The sequence below is a fragment of the Schistocerca serialis genome, chromosome 3 (genome assembly GCF_023864345.2).
Source record: "Schistocerca serialis cubense isolate TAMUIC-IGC-003099 chromosome 3, iqSchSeri2.2, whole genome shotgun sequence".
NCBI classification, from domain to species: Eukaryota; Metazoa; Arthropoda; class Insecta; order Orthoptera; family Acrididae; genus Schistocerca; species Schistocerca serialis.
In genome coordinates this window covers 278135097-278151216 of record NC_064640.1, presented here as the reverse complement: position 1 = coordinate 278151216, position 16120 = coordinate 278135097, and positions in this window count along the sequence as shown.

Below are 16120 nucleotides of genomic sequence, written 5' to 3'. Positions count from 1 at the left end.
CGCAACGATGTTCAGCGTTAAGAAGACAGTTTTCCACTGTTCCTATAACGAGCTTCACAACTGGGAGTCCAGTGTCGATACTCAGTCGTCTGGCCGTGCTCTTTATTCCATTTGAGGTGCATTGGACTCCCATCGACGGCACCAAAACCAACTTCGTTTCAGTGATTATCGTGATCTTGCTGTAAATTTTCCTTTTTCGTACACTCTGCCTGTAAACGATTCGGCTGCCCCCGAGCAGCCCTTGCCAGTGCCTGAGGTCTGGGCGCATGGGTCTTGCGACGACTCTGCCATGGACATCGACCCCTGCCCTCCCACTCAGCAGCTGCCGGCTCCGCATCCTCATCCGCTGCCGCAGCCACCGCGCCCGTAGCAGTTCGCAGCGGCGGCATTAAGCCTGCACCAGCTGTACACAGTTCCGTGTCCTCATTACTGCCAATACAGCACCCATCTGTGCCATTGGAAGAATGTCCTACCTCCCGTTACTCGGCAAAAGTTCCCGTTAGTTCGCAAAACGACTGTCGGGACGTGGGTTAGATGGCGCTAATTGCCATCGCACCACGGCCATAATATCAGTAGCACCACAGCACAGACGTCCCCTCGTCATCACCTGCACCCACACAGTGCGACAAAAGTGCACAATTTGACTGTGACGATTGACATGACATCACTGCATGCGACTCTGATAGATACCGTGAATCTACGAGGGCTAATCGGAAAGTAACGTCCGATAGGTCGCGAAATGGAAACAACAGCGAAAATTTGACAATGGTTTGCACAGATATTTTTGGCAGTGTCTCTAGCATGCCTGTCGATCACGTCACGTCACTCTTTTCAGTTTTGAGCACACAGTTAGCACGAAAGGTCTAGAACAATAGTGCCTCCCGCCAAGTACACTACTGGCCATTAAAATTGCTGCACCAAGAAGAAATGCAGATGATAAACGGGTAATCATTGGACAAATATATTATACTAGAACTGACATGTGATTACATTTTCACGCAATTTGGGTGCATAGACCCTGAGAAATCAGTACCCAGAACAACCACCTCTGGCCGTAACAATGGCCTTGATACGCCTGGGCATTAACAGAGCTTGGATGGCGTGTACAGGTACAGCTGCCCATGCAGCTTCAACACGATACCACAGTTCATCAAGAGTAGTGACTGGCGTATTGTGACGATAAACCGCAATCGCGATAGGCTACAATCCGACCTTTATCAAAGTTGGAAACGTGATGGTACGCATTTCTCCTCCTAAAACGAGGCATCACAAAAACGTTTCATCACGCAACGCCGGTCGACTGCTGTTTGTGTATGAGAAATCGGTTGGAAACTTTCCTCGTGTCAGCACGTTGTAGGTGTCGCCACCAGCGAAAACCTTGTGTGAATGCTCTGAAAAGCTAATCATTTGCATATCACAACATCTTCTTATCGGTTAAATTTCGCATCTGTAGCACGTCATCTTCGTGGTGTAGCAACTAGCAGTAGTGTATGAGTGCCCGGTGAGAGGTTGCGCCTGATTTCAAGCAACCACACATAACGAACATGTCATGGTTTGCCTTCTTCATGACAATTCTCGGCTCTCTGTAGATTAGTTCAGACGTTCTTTGCACAACAGTTTATGGCATGGATAGGGACTGCAACTGCTGTGTTCAGATGCAGGATTAGTTGGCATCCCTTCGCTCCCAGCTTCAGGCAGTGTTGGCTTCGGTCACACAGCTTGAGGCTGTTGCCAATGGGCATCACTGTGGGGTCCGGATGGGGGTTTGTCGGGGACGGCCAGCTCGTCCCACGCATCCCCCGATCGGACTACGACTTTGGCTGCCCGGGATACTACCCACATTGATGCTGATCCCTCACCTGTGGTAGAGTGGGAGGTCGTCTCGAGGTGTGGCAGGGGGCGAAAGGCATTCCGTAGGGCTGAACGGAAGGCCTCTCCAGTTTGTCTGACGAACCGGTTTCAGGCTCTGTCTCAGGCTGATACTGATCTTCGGCCGGCCATGGCTGCTTGTCCTGTTCCAGAGGTTGCCCCTCAGTCTGCAAGATCCGGGCGGTCGCAGAGGGTGGGCTTACTGGTAGCTGGGAGCTCCAACGTCAGGCGCTTAATGGGGCCCCTTAGGGATATGGCAGCAAGAGATGGGAAGAAAACCAATGTGCACTCCTTGTGCATACCGGGGGGAGTCATTCCAGATGTGGAAAGGGTCCTTCCCGATGCCATGAAGGGTACAGGGTACACCCATCTGCAGGTGGTCGCTCATGTCGGCACCAATGATGTGTGTCGCTATGGATCGGAGGAAATCTTCTCTGGCTTCCGGCGGCTATCTGATTTGGTGAAGACTGCCAGTCTCGCTAGCGGGATGAAAGCAGAGCTCACCATCTGCAGCATCGTCGACAGGACTGACTGCGGACCTTTGGTACAGAGCCGAGTGGAGGGTCTGAATCAGAGGCTGAGACGGTTCTGCGACCGTGTGGGCTGCAGATTCCTCGACTTGCACCATAGGGTGGTGGGGTTTCGGGTTCCGCTGGATAGGTCAGGAGTCCACTACACGCAGCAAGCGGCTACACGGATAGAAGGGATTGTGTGGCGTGGACTAGGTGGTTTTTTTAGGTTAGATGGCCTCGGGCAAGTACAGAAAGGGCAACAGCCTCAAAGGGTGCGGGGCAAAGTCAGGACATGCGGGGACCAAGCAGCAATCGGTACTGTAATTGTCAACTGTCGAAGCTGCGTTGGTAAAGTACCAGAACTTCAAGCGCTGATAGAAAGCACCGAAGCTGAAATCGTTATAGGTACAGAAAGCTGGCTTAAGCCAGAGATAAATTCTGCCGAAATTTTTACAAAGGCACATTCGGTGTTTAGAAAGGATAGATTGCATGCAACCGGTGGTGGAGTGTTCGTCGCTGTTAGTAGTAGTTTATCCTGTAGTGAAGTAGAAGTGGATAGTTCCTGTGAATTATTATGGGTGGAGGTTACACTCAACAACCGAGCTAGGTTAATAATTGGCTCCTTTTACCGACCTCCCGACTCAGCAGCATTAGTGGCAGAACAGCTGAGAGAAAATTTGGAATACATTTCACATAAATTTTCTGAGCATGTTATAGCCTTAGGTGGAGATTTCAGTTTACCAGATATAGACTGGGACACTCAGATGTTTAGGACGGGTGGTAGGGACAGAGCATCGAGTGACATTATACTGAGTGCACTATCCGAAAATTACCTCGAGCAATTAACCAGAGAACCGACTCGTGGAGAAAACATCTTGGACCTACTGATAACGAACAGATCCGAACGTTTCGACTCTGTAAGTGCAGAACAGGGAATCAGTGATCATAAGGCCGTTACAGCATCCCTGAATATGGAAGTTAATAGGAATATAAAAAAAGGGAGGAAGGTTTATCTGTTTAGCAAGAGTAATAGAAGGCAGATTTCAGACTACCTAACAGATCAAAACGAAAATTTCTGTTCCGACACTGACAATGTTGAGTGTTTATGGAAAAAGTTCAAGGCAATTATAAAATGCGTTTTGGACAGGTACGCGCCGAGTAAAACTGTGAGGGACGGGAAAAACCCACCGTGGTACAACAACAAAGTTAGGAAACTACTGCGAAAGCAAAGAGAGCTTCACTCCAAGTTTAAACGCAGCCAAAACCTCTCAGACAAACAGAAGCTAAACGATGTCAAAGTTAGCGTAAGGAGGGCTATGCGTGAAGCGTTCAGTGAATTCGAAAGTAAAATTCTATGTACCGACTTGACAGAAAATCCTAGGAAGTTCTGGTCTAACGTTAAATCAGTAAGTGGCTCGAAACAGCATATCCAGACACTCCGGGATGATGATGGCATTGAAACAGAGGATGACACGCGTAAAGCTGAAATACTAAACACCATTTTCCAAAGCTGTTTCACAGAGGAAGACCGCACTGCAGTTCCTTCTCTAAATCCTCGCACAAACGAAAAAATGGCCGACATCGAAATAAGTGTCCAAGGAATACAAAAGCAACTGGAATCACTCAACAGACGAAAGTCCACTGGACCTGACGGTATACCAATTATTTTCTACACAGAGTACGCGAAAGAACTTGCCCCCCATCCAACAGCCGTGTACCGCAAGTCTCTAGAGGGACGGAAGGTTTCAAATGATTGGAAAAGAGCACAGGTAGTCCCAGTCTTCAAGAAGGGTCGTCAAGCAGATGCGCAAAACTATAGACCTATATCTCTGACATCGATCTGTTGTAGAATTTTAGAACATGTTTTTTGCTCGAGTATCATGTCGTTTTTGGAAACCCAAAATCTACTCTGTAGGAATCAACATGGATTCCGGAAACAGCGATCGTGTGAGACCCAACTGGCTTTATTTGTTCATGAGACCCAGAAAATATTAGATACAGGCTCCCAGGTAGATCCTATTTTCCTTGACTTCCGGAAGGCGTTCGATACAGTTCCGCTCTGTCGCCTGATAAACAAAGTAAGAGCCTACGGAATATCAGACCAGCTGTGTGGCTGGATTGAAGAATTTTTAGCATCAGAACACAGCATGTTGTTATCAATGGAGAGGCGTCTGCAGACGTTAAAGTAACCTCTGGCGTGCCACAGGATAGTGTTATGGGACCATTGCTTTTCACAATATATATAAATGACCTAGTAGATAGTGTCGGAAGTTCCATGCGGCTTTTCGCGGATGATGCTGTAGTATACAGAGAAGCTGCATCATTAGAAAATTGTAGCGAAATGCAGGAAGATCTGCAGCGGATAGGCATTTGGTGCAGGGAGTGGCAACTGACCCTTAACATAGACAAATGTAACGTATTGCGAATACATAGAAAGAAGGATCCTTTGTTGTATGATTACATGATAGCGGAACAAACACTGGTAGCAGTTACTTCAAATGGTTCAAATGGCTCTGAGCACTATGGGACTCAACTTCTGAGGTCATTAGTCCCCTAGAACTTAGAACTACTTAAACCTAACTAACCCAAGGACATCACACACTTCCATGCCCGAGGCAGGATTCGAACCTGCGACCATAGCAGTAGCGCGATTCCGGACTGAGCGCCTAGAACCGCGAGACCACCGCGGCCGGCAGCAGTTACTTCTGTAAAATATCTGGGAGTATGCGTACGAAACGATTTGAAGTGGAATGATCATATCAAATTAATTATTGGTAAGGCGGGTACCAGGTTGAGATTCATTGGGAGCGTCCTTAGAAAATGTACCCCATCAACAAAGGAGGTGGCATAGAAAACACTCGTTCGACCTATACTTGAGTATTGCTCATCAGTGTGGGATCCGTACCAGATCGGGTTGACGGAGGAGATAGAGAAGATCCAAAGAAGTGCGGCGCGTTTCGTCACAGGGTTATTTGGTAACCGTGATAGCGTTACGGAGATGTTTAGCAAACTCAAGTGGCAGACTCTGCAAGAGAGGCGCTCTGCATCGCGGTGTAGCTTGCTCGCCAGGTTTCGAGGGGGTGCGTTTCTGGATGAGGTATCGAATATGTTGCTTCCCTCTACTTATACCTCTCGAGGAGATCATGAATGTAAAATTAGAGAGATTCGAGCGCGCACAGAGGCTTTCAGACAGTCGTTCTTCCCGCGAACCATACGCGACTGGAACAGAAAAGGGAGGTAATGACAGTGGCACGTATAGTGCCCTCCGCCACACACCGTTGGGTGGCTTGGGGAGTGTAAATGTAGATGTAGATGCAGACCACACTGCAGGGACAATTAGGACGCCCCTGCAGCGTTTTCGATGGGAAGTGTTTGGTCACCCACCATACAGCCCGGACTTCCCTCCCTCGGATGTTCATCTCTGCTCACATGAACCGCTACCTATGAAGACAACATTTTGGCGCCGGCTGCAGTGGGCGAGCGGTTCTAGGCATTTCAATTTGGAACCGCGGGACCGCTACGGTCGTAGGTTCGAATCCTGCCTCCGCCATGGATGTGTGTGCTGTCCTTAGGTTAGTTAGGTTTAAGTAGTTCTAAGTTCTAGGGGAGTGATGACCTCAGATGTGAAGTCCCATAGTACTCAGAGCCGTTTGAACCATTTGAACATTTTGGCACAAACAACTAACTACAGACAGCGTAGAGAAGTGACGGAAAAACACAGGCGTCTGCTTTTTATATGACAAGGGTATTGGATAGGTGGTACAACGCTACGACATACGTCTAAGTCGGAGCGGCGACTATGCAGAGAAATAACTGGAAGGTGCAGTAAACTTTTGCAAATAAAACATTTTTGATTTGCACTGTAGTGTCAATTTCGTGACCGATCGGCCCTTACATTCCGAATAGTCCTCGTATTTGGTTTTATTAAGAACATTACTCTAATCGTATGTGACTCGCCACCACAGAAGAACCTATAACTACACGACATTATGTATAACTCATTTATTAAGTGTACCTTGTGTAGATAAACTTACTAACGTGTTATGTTTTCGTAAATGTCTGATTGTATTTGTTGGCCACCTCAGCCAGCAATACAACGATATTGGTTCTCGAAACTTTTTAAGCAGGATTTTGGGGGATAGTTGATGTCAATCTTCTTAATCTGGAGCCGTATTCTACTACTGGTTGCACGACTGTTTTGTAAATAATGTTCTTCGTAGACTGACTGCATTTCCCCAGTGTGCTATGACTGAATCTGCCACCGGCTTTACCTACAACTGAGACTAACTGATTGTTCTGTTTCGTATCCCCACAAATTGTTACAGCCCGTTATTTGTGTGAGTTGACCAACTCCAATTGTGACACAGTCATATTTTAGCCATAGAACACTATGTTCTTGCGTTTTTTGAAGCGCAAAATTTTACGTTTGTGGACGTTTAAAACGTTTACCAATGTTTGGGACACTATGGAATCTTATCAAGACCTGACTGGATTTTACGTATGCAGCTTTTTTCGGATATTACTTCATTATAGATAAAATCGTCTGCAAGAAGTCTGAGGTTACTATTCATATTGCCTGCCAGTTTCTCGGAGTATAGAGTAGATTAAGATGTAGATTCATATCCTACATGAACGGCAAGTGTCTTAACACATCTCTCTTCAGTGGTTGTTGTTATTGTCTTCAGTCGGAAGAATGATTTGATGCTACTCTCCACGTTACTCTATCCTGTGCAAGCACCTTCATCTCCGAATAATTACTCCTATCCACATCCGTTGGAACTTGCTTACTGCACTCGTCTCTTGGTCCCCCTCTGAATTTCCCCCCCCCCCTCCCCCCCCCCCCCACACACACACTTCCATGCAATACTAAATGGACAGTTACTTGATGACTCAGGATGTGTCCTCCCAATTCGCTGTTAGCAAATTTCTCTTCTTCAAAACCGCGTTTCTTTCCATTTCCAGTCTACATTTATAACCTTTACTCCACCATCATCAATTATTTTACTGCCCAAATAGCAAAACTGATTTAATACTCATTTCCTAACTTAATTTCTTTATCATCGCCTGATTTAATTTGACTAGACTGCATTATATTTGTTTTGCTTTTATTAATATTTATCTTATGTTTTCCTTTCAAGATACTGTTCATTCCGTTTAACTGCTATTACAAGTCCTTTGTTGTCACACAGAATTACACTATCATCGGCAAACCTCAGAGTTTTGTATTTCTTCTCCATTAACTTTTATAGATAGGCTGCAACGCTATCTCACCCCCTTCTGAACCACTGCTCCCCTTTCATGCCCTTCGACTCTTATGACCAGCGCATGGTTTCTGTACAATTTGTGTACAACCTTTCGCTCCCCGTATTTCTCTCTTCAGAAGAGGGGGGTCCAAACCACCCGCAGAGCCAAAAAGGCGTTTTTGCCTGTGTTTAAGTTGCTCACGTTAAAATATGGAAATTATTAGTTATAATGAATATGAGATTAAATTTTGCCTATTGGACACTTACAGAGACTGCAATGAGTATTAGATTACATAGTTTGGCAGCAGTGAGATGGGCCACAATGCCTACGAAGTTGGAATGCTATGTTGAGCTTCGGCTTTCTGCTTGTTGGTACACTCCATGGTGACTGCTGCCAACCCTAATTATCTAACAGCGGTAGCCCTATAGTTGCGTGACGAACTCGTGTTGAGTGTGTCATCTGAAGGACAAACAGAGTAACGAGTGTGTTTGAACACGAACGACTCTATGATACGCTTTCACATACCCTTGTTACTTCTGTGCGTAATTTAAACTGTAGCGGTTGATTATCTGACTGCATGGATACCTACAGCAGCATCATTGTATGGCAGACAGACAACATTTAAGTCCCTCCTAAACGTGGAGACAAAATTCTCATTCCTTCTTTCTCCGTATCTCACTCTCCACTGAGGTCGACGCTTAACTTAGCACCGACAACTTATACAGACTTCTGTCGATATCTACAGAGCGGAACTATGGCGTCTGAAATCACTAAAACTTGAAATAAAAAAAAAGTGGTTTAAACACAATAGTGATTACCAGTAACTTGAAAGCATCCCAGAGTTTAATTTTTACTGATGTAAGAACAGTATACCCGTAGGCGTCCGCTAGGGCAGACAATAGGGGCACTTGCTCCCCACTCTCCGCTGGAAAGTGAGGTACAAAATAGTTATTCATATACTGAGTGGATAACCGTCAGTTCTCTATGATACGTTTTTTGTGCCACATTCTCAGTTTAGTTATTATTGCATGGCATGTCTCGAAGCTGTCCAAATCATTTATATAAAAAGCGGGAATTCTGAAATCTTGCGCCCCCCCCCCCCCATCCTCCCTCCTGGAAAAACTTCTGTGAACGCCCATGAATATACCTAATATGTAAGTTGGACCTATTTCAGATGGCATAAAGGTACATGATGGCTGTGTCCTAAGGTCACTAAACAATCACAGAGCGTGTGATTGTTTACTTGAGGGTTAAACGACAAATATGAGTATAGTCTGTTGAACTTTACAAATACACTCCTGGAAATGGAAAAAAGAACACATTGACACCGGTGTGTCAGACCCACCATACTTGCTCCGGACACTGCGAGAGGGCTGTACAAGCAATGATCACACGCACGGCACAGCGGACACACCAGGAACCGCGGTGTTGGCCGTCGAATGGCGCTAGCTGAGCAGCATTTGTGCACCGCTGCCGTCAGTGTCAGCCAGTTTGCCGTGGCATACGGAGCTCCATCGCAGTCTTTAACACTGGTAGCATGCCGCGACAGCGTAGACGTGAACCGTATGTGCAGTTGACGGACTTTGAGCGAGGGCGTATAGTGGGCATGCGGGAGGCCGGGTGGACGTACCGCCGAATTGCTCAAGACGTGGGGCGTGAGGTCTCCACAGTAAATCGATGTTGTCGCCAGTGGTCGGCGGAAGGTGCACGTGCCCGTCGACCAGGGACCGGACCGCAGCGACGCACGGATGCACGCCAAGACCCTAGGATCCTACGCAGTGCCGTAGGGGACCGCACCGCCACTTCCCAGCAAATTAGGGACACTGTTGCTCCTGGGGTATCGGCGAAGACCATTCGCAACCGTCTCCATGAAGCTGGGCTACGGTCCCGCACACCGTTAGGCCGTCTTCCGCTCACGCCCCAACATCGTGCACCCCGCCTCCAGTGGTGTCGCGACAGGCGTGAATGGAGGGACGAATGGAGACGTGTCGTCTTCAGCGATGAGAGTCGCTTCTGCCTTGGTGCCAATGATGGTCGTATGCGTGTTTGGCGCCGTGCAGGTGAGCGCCACAATCAGGACTGCATACGACCGAGGCACACAGGGCCAACACCCGGCATCATGGTGTGGGAAGCGATCTCCTACACTGGCCGTACACCACTGGTGATCGTCGAGGGGACACTGAATAGTGCACGGTACATCCAAACCGTCATCGAACCCATCGTTCTACCATTCCTAGACCGGCAAGGGAACTTGCTGTTCCAACAGGACAATGTACGTCCGCATGTATCCCGTGCCACCCAACGTGCTCTAGAAGGTGTAAGTCAACTACCCTGGCCAGCAAGATCTCCGGATCTGTCCCCCGTTGTGCATGTTTGGGACTGGATGAAGCGTCGTCTCACGCGGTCTGCACGTCCAGCACGAACGCTGGTCCAACTGAGGCGCCAGGTGGAAATGGCATGGCAAGCCATTCCACAGGACTACATCCAGCATCTCTACGATCGTCTCCATGGGAGAATAGCAGCCTGCATTGCTGCGAAAGGTGGATATACACTGTACTAGTGCCGACATTGTGCATGCTCTGTTGCCTGTGTCTATGTGCCTGTGGTTCTGTCAGTGTGATCGTGTGATGTATCTGACCCCAGGAATGTGTCAATAAAGTTTCCCCTTCCTGGGACAATGAATTCACGGTGTTCTTATTTCAATTTCCAGGAGTGTATTTCATCACATTGACAAAGGGAGTTGCAGAACTTAGCGTGACAGATTGTGTTGTCTGGCCAGTTCACCTGAAGTTATATTAAATGGTAAGTTTTTAATTTTGGAAAAGTGAAGTCTTATTAAATAATTGTGTTAATTTAATTCTGCTAACCTTACATGGCAATAAATGCAATTTTTGCATTATCAATTCAACATTAACGGTAGAGGGTTACGACTTAAATAAACCATAAATAGTCTGTCTCTAGCGACCTTTCAAATGCATTAATAATAAGTGTAATGCTCCAGAAGACCCACTGGGAAACACTTTAAGTGGAAATGTGACTTTATGTGTACTGTAATGTATAGAATAATTTTTGTGAACGAACGGAAAACGATTCATTACTCAATTATAGGGATGTAATTACCATGTCTACAAGGCCTGCTGTATGGTGGAAGGGAGAAGCCACAGAGAAGCCATCCTATAGTTTGGCATACCTAAATATATAATTCTGTTTTTGATTCATATTTCATTTCGGTAATAGTTCTAAAATGCTGCAGATCGTTCCCTGATATGCCACACCTACAAATTATCTCCTAAAATACGCAATTTTGAGAATATTTTGAAACTGTGTTCATCTGGAAAACAGTCAATATTGATAACATGGTGAAGGAAACTAAAAACGGTTTAATATGGCGGAATCACGTAAATTCGACATGGAGGACCTGTTTCTACGCCATAAGTCAATAGCAAAATATAGCTTGTTCGGTGGAGCGTTATGGGGAGAAATCCTCCACAGTGTTGACATTTGCAGGTCGCTTTGCGATTTGACCACTTTCGGTAACGGAAATGACACAAAGAAGTAACAGGGTTTCGTGAAAGCGCGTTGGGGCTATGTTCATGTTCAAATCTGGTACTTATTTGTAGCTATGAATATGAAATGAAATTAAATTGATGAAACAGCTCAAGGTCATACAATTCACTGCGTAATTGCTAGTGCAGTGCCACTTATAATTTATGTCAGCTCGTTTAGACTGGCAAGCGCGGTGACAAGCCTCAAGAAAACTTCCGAATTCTACCGACGAATTCTTAGCTGTGCTATGGGGCAGAGCCTCAAGAAAAGTTGGACAAGCTGTATGGTATAGTCACATTATGCGAATGCAGTCGCCCTTGGAGTAGAAAGTAAGAAGCTACAAGGTTATTGACACAAACACTTAAGTATGATGCGGATTAATGGCTTGAATTGCCACTACATGAGTGTGAAAGAAATGGGAATGGTATGTTATATGTCCACTGCTTTCTGAGGCACAGCAATCACAAGTTATCATTTAAAGCCAAAAAACTTCAAAACAGAATTGTAAGTCATAGGAACGTAGCTCGCTACAGCCCATTCATGCTCTTCAGTTTAGTCGCGGCAACTAATCGGTCAATGAAAAAAACAGCATACTGAATGTCATAGTAATACCTTAACGTCAATAGTTACCTTATTGTAATGAGTAAAATATTGTAGTGACGTGCTTCTTTTGAATGGGTCATCTTCTGGAGTAGGGGTCCCCAGACGGTGGTACGCAAGGACATTTCAGGTGGTTCTCGTTTCTCGTACAAGTAAACAAAACATGTACTGCTATTGGTAAAATTATTCGCTTATGTTACTTTACTTGATAGCATGAAATTGTCTGATAAGAATAGCATCTGTATAATGTTAAAGAAAATGGATCTACCGCAGAATGATTGTTTCGGGCTGTACGCACAACGCAGGAAGGTCGGATTATGCCCTCCACCACCTCCCTTTATTAGTCGTCGCTGCCTTGGCCAGGAACAATTCATCTTGTTTTGACGTTGGCGATATTTTGATCGAATCTTGTCGGTGGTTATAAGAAAGTTTTTCGTGCCGCTTTACAACTGATGCCAATTTCTGCGGTGTACCAATGTGTGGCGCTGCAGTAGTAGCTACGCAGTGAAAGTATTGTTGTTTTTGTCGCTTTGTTGGGCATTACGTTGAATAGAATCGTGATATAAAGGAAGTTTTCGTCTGGAACCGAAGTGTGCGTGTTACAACGAGCTGATCCTTGGTTACTACAATTGTGATGTGAAGAGTAACTTGAATGCGTAATTTATGCGTCACTGCTTTTAAGTTAACTATGAAGCGTGTTTTAAGCCAGGAAGCTAACCGCATGTATGATGAAAGCTACTTACAATTTGACATTACAATAAAGGCAGGTACAGAAACCAGCACAATCCAATTTCCCAATGTGATGTATGCTTAGAGACGCTCTCAAATCAAAATATGAAGCTTTCTTTATTAAAACGTCATCAAAGTTCTAAACGCTCTGAATTGGTTGGTAAACCTAGCGATCTTTTTTACAGGAAATCTGGTGTATGTAAAAAAAGACTCCAAATGCAGGGCAAATTTCATAAACACTGATACTAAGAACTAAGTTGACGAAAACCTCATACGTGGCTACTTTTAGAATTGCAAAGGAAGGAAAAGTCACGCAACTGGTGAGTCTCTGTTACTGTTGGTGGCTAGAGACACGGCCCAAACAGTTCTGGCCAAAGAAGCTGCCAAAGGAATACAAAAAGCTCCATTACACAACAATAAGGTGAACTGAAGGCAATACTGAATAAACGTTGTCATTACAACTGAAAGAGTGCACCAATTTCGCGCTTCAAATTTGCTATAGTACAAACGTCACATATATGGCGCAGTTATTCGTTTTCATACGTTGTGCCCATCGTGAAGATATAAGTGAAGAGTTTTTAGTTTCAACCCCCTTAAGTTATATGCTATAGTAGAATTTTTTTTTAAAGTATGATTGACCTTTATTTGTTTGAAGAAGGTATTCCATGGCAAAAATGTGTTGGTATTTGTACAGACGAGGGTAAGGCAATGTATGGTCACTTACCAGGCCTAGCAACAAAAGTAAAGAAAGTTGCACCTGATGGTCGAAGCAAACACTGTCTAATATGCCGAGAAGCATCTGCGTCTAAGTACAATCACGAGAAAAAAAACGCAACACTAAGAAGGTGTCGTGCGACATAAACGAAACTTGGAGAGTGTGTTTTTACATCTGAAATGTGATGTTTATTCAGATTCCGCACCAGTCGCATAAGAGTCGCGCTAGTAGCGCCACTATGAGGGTGAAACAGGTTTGCTTTAAATTCATGCTGTAACGGTCGTGAACGTTAGTGACCTTTGAGATTGTACTGGTAAGCTGATACTAGTCAAGAATACCTTTAAGGCGACAAAGACGCCTGTATCAACGACTCACTGAGTTTGAACGAGGTCGTGTAATAGGGCTACGAGGTGCTAAACGTTCCTTCTGCACTAATGCAGAAAGACTTGGCGGGAACGTAGCCACTGGACATGATCGCTCGCAGTGGTGGTCACGAGAATGTACGGTCCCAAGACGGCTCCTGACGGCCACGTGGCACTACCGAGAGGGAAGACCATCGAGTTCGGCGTATGCCTCTGACGCAGTGTATGCACCTGCAGCAGCAATCTGATCAGCAGTTGGCACCACAGTGACACAAGGAACTGTTACAAATCGGTTACTTCTAGGACAGCTCCGAGTCAGACGCCCCATAGTGTGCATTCCAGTGACCCCAAACGACCGTCATTTGCGACCTTAGCGGTGTCAAGCGAGAGCTCATCGGAGGACAGGGTGGAGCTCTGTTGTGTTTTCTGATGAAAGCTGGTTCTACCTCGGTGCCAATGATAGCCGTGTGTTCAATAGAAGGAGGTTAGTTGAGGGCCCACAAGCAACCTATCAGCGTGCTAGGCACCTGGTGTTACGGTCTGGGGCGCGATTTCGTAAGACAGCAGGGGCACTCTCGTGGTTATCCCCCACATCCCGACTACAAATTTGTACGTCTGTTTGGTGATTCGGCCTGTTATGCTGTCATTCAGGAACATCATTCCAGGGGGTGTTTTTCAACAGTATAACGCTCGCCCACATACCGCTGTTGTATCCAACATGCTCTGCAGAGTGTCGATATGTCACCTTTGTCTGCTCGATCGCCAGATCTGTCTGCAATCGAAGGCATATGGGACACCATCTGGTGACAACTCCAGCGTCATCCACAAACAGCATTAACTGTCCCTGTACTCACCGATCAAGGCGTGGAACTCAGCCCCAAAAACTGACATCCGGCACCTGTGTAACTCAATGCATGCACGTTTGCATGCTCGAATTCGACATTCTGGTGGTTTACACCGGTTATTACCGTACCAGCATTTCACATTTTTAATGGCTTATCTCGCGTGATCTTTCAATGTTAATCACTTATACAGGGTGTTACAAAAAGGTACGGCCAAACTTTCAGGAAACATTCCTTACACACAAATAAAGAAAAGATGTTATGTGGACATGCGTCCGGAAACGCTTAATTTCCATGTTAGAGCTCATTTTAGTTTCGTCAGTATGTACTGTGCTTCCTCGATTCCCCGCCAGTTGGCCCAATTGAAGGAAGGTCATGTTGACTTCGGTGCTTGTGTTGACATGCGACTCATTGCTCTACAGTACTAGCATCAAGCACATCAGTACGTAGCATCAACAGGTTAGTGTTCATCACGAACGTGGTTTTGCAGTCAGTGCAATGTTTACAAATGCGGAGTTGGCAGATGCCCATTTGATGTATGGATTAGCACGGGGCAATAGCCGTGGCGCGGTACGTTTGTACCGAGACAGATTTCCAGAACGAAGGTGTCCCGACAGGAAGACGTTCGAAGCAATTGATCGACGTCTTAGGGAGCACGGAACTTTCCAGCCTATGACTCGCGACTGGGAAGACCTAGAACGACGAGGACACCTGCAATGGACGAGGCAATTCTTCGTGCAGTTGACGATAACCCTAATGTCAGCGTCAGAGAAGTTGCTGCTGTACAAGGTAACGTTGACCACGTCGCTGTATGGAGAGTGCTACGGGAGAACCAGTTGTTTCCGTACCATGTACAGCGTGTGCAGGCACTATCAGCAGCTGATTGGCCTCCACGGGTACACTTCTGCGAATGGTTCATCCAACAATGTGTCAATCCTCATTTCAGTGCAAATGTTCTCTTTACGGATGAGGCTTCATTCCAACGTGATCAAATTGTAAATTTTCACAATCAACATGTGTGGGCTGACGAGAATCCACACGCAATTGTGCAATCACGTGATCAACACAGATTTTCTGTGAACGTTTGGGCAGGCATTGTTGGTGATGTCTTGGTTGGGCCCCATGTTCTTCCACCTACGCTCAATGGAGCACGTTACCATGATTTCATACGGGATACTCTACCTGTGCTGCTAGAACGTGTGCCTTTACAAGTACGACACAACATGTGGTTCATGCACGATGAAGCTGCTGCACATTTCAGTCGAAGTGTTCGCACGCTTGCCGGCCGCGGTGGTCTAGTGGTTCTAGGCGCGCAGTCCGGAACCGCGGGACTGCTACGGTCGCAGGTTCGAATCCTGCCTCGGGCATTGATGTGTGTGATGTCCTTAGGTTACTTAGGTTTAAGTAGTTTTAAGTTCTAGGGGACTGATGACCACAGAAGTTAAGTCCCATAGTGCTCAGAGCCATTTGAACCATTTTTTTTTGTTCGCACGCTTCTTAACAACAGATTCGGTGACCGATGGATTGGTAGAGGCGGACCAATTCCATTAACTCCACGCTCTTCTGACCTCAACCCTCTTTACTTTCATTTATGGGGGCATTTGAAAGCTCTTGTCTAAGCCACCCCGGTACCAAATGTAGAGGCTCTTCGTGCTCGTATTGTGGACGGCTGTGATACAATACGCCATTCTCCAGGGCTGC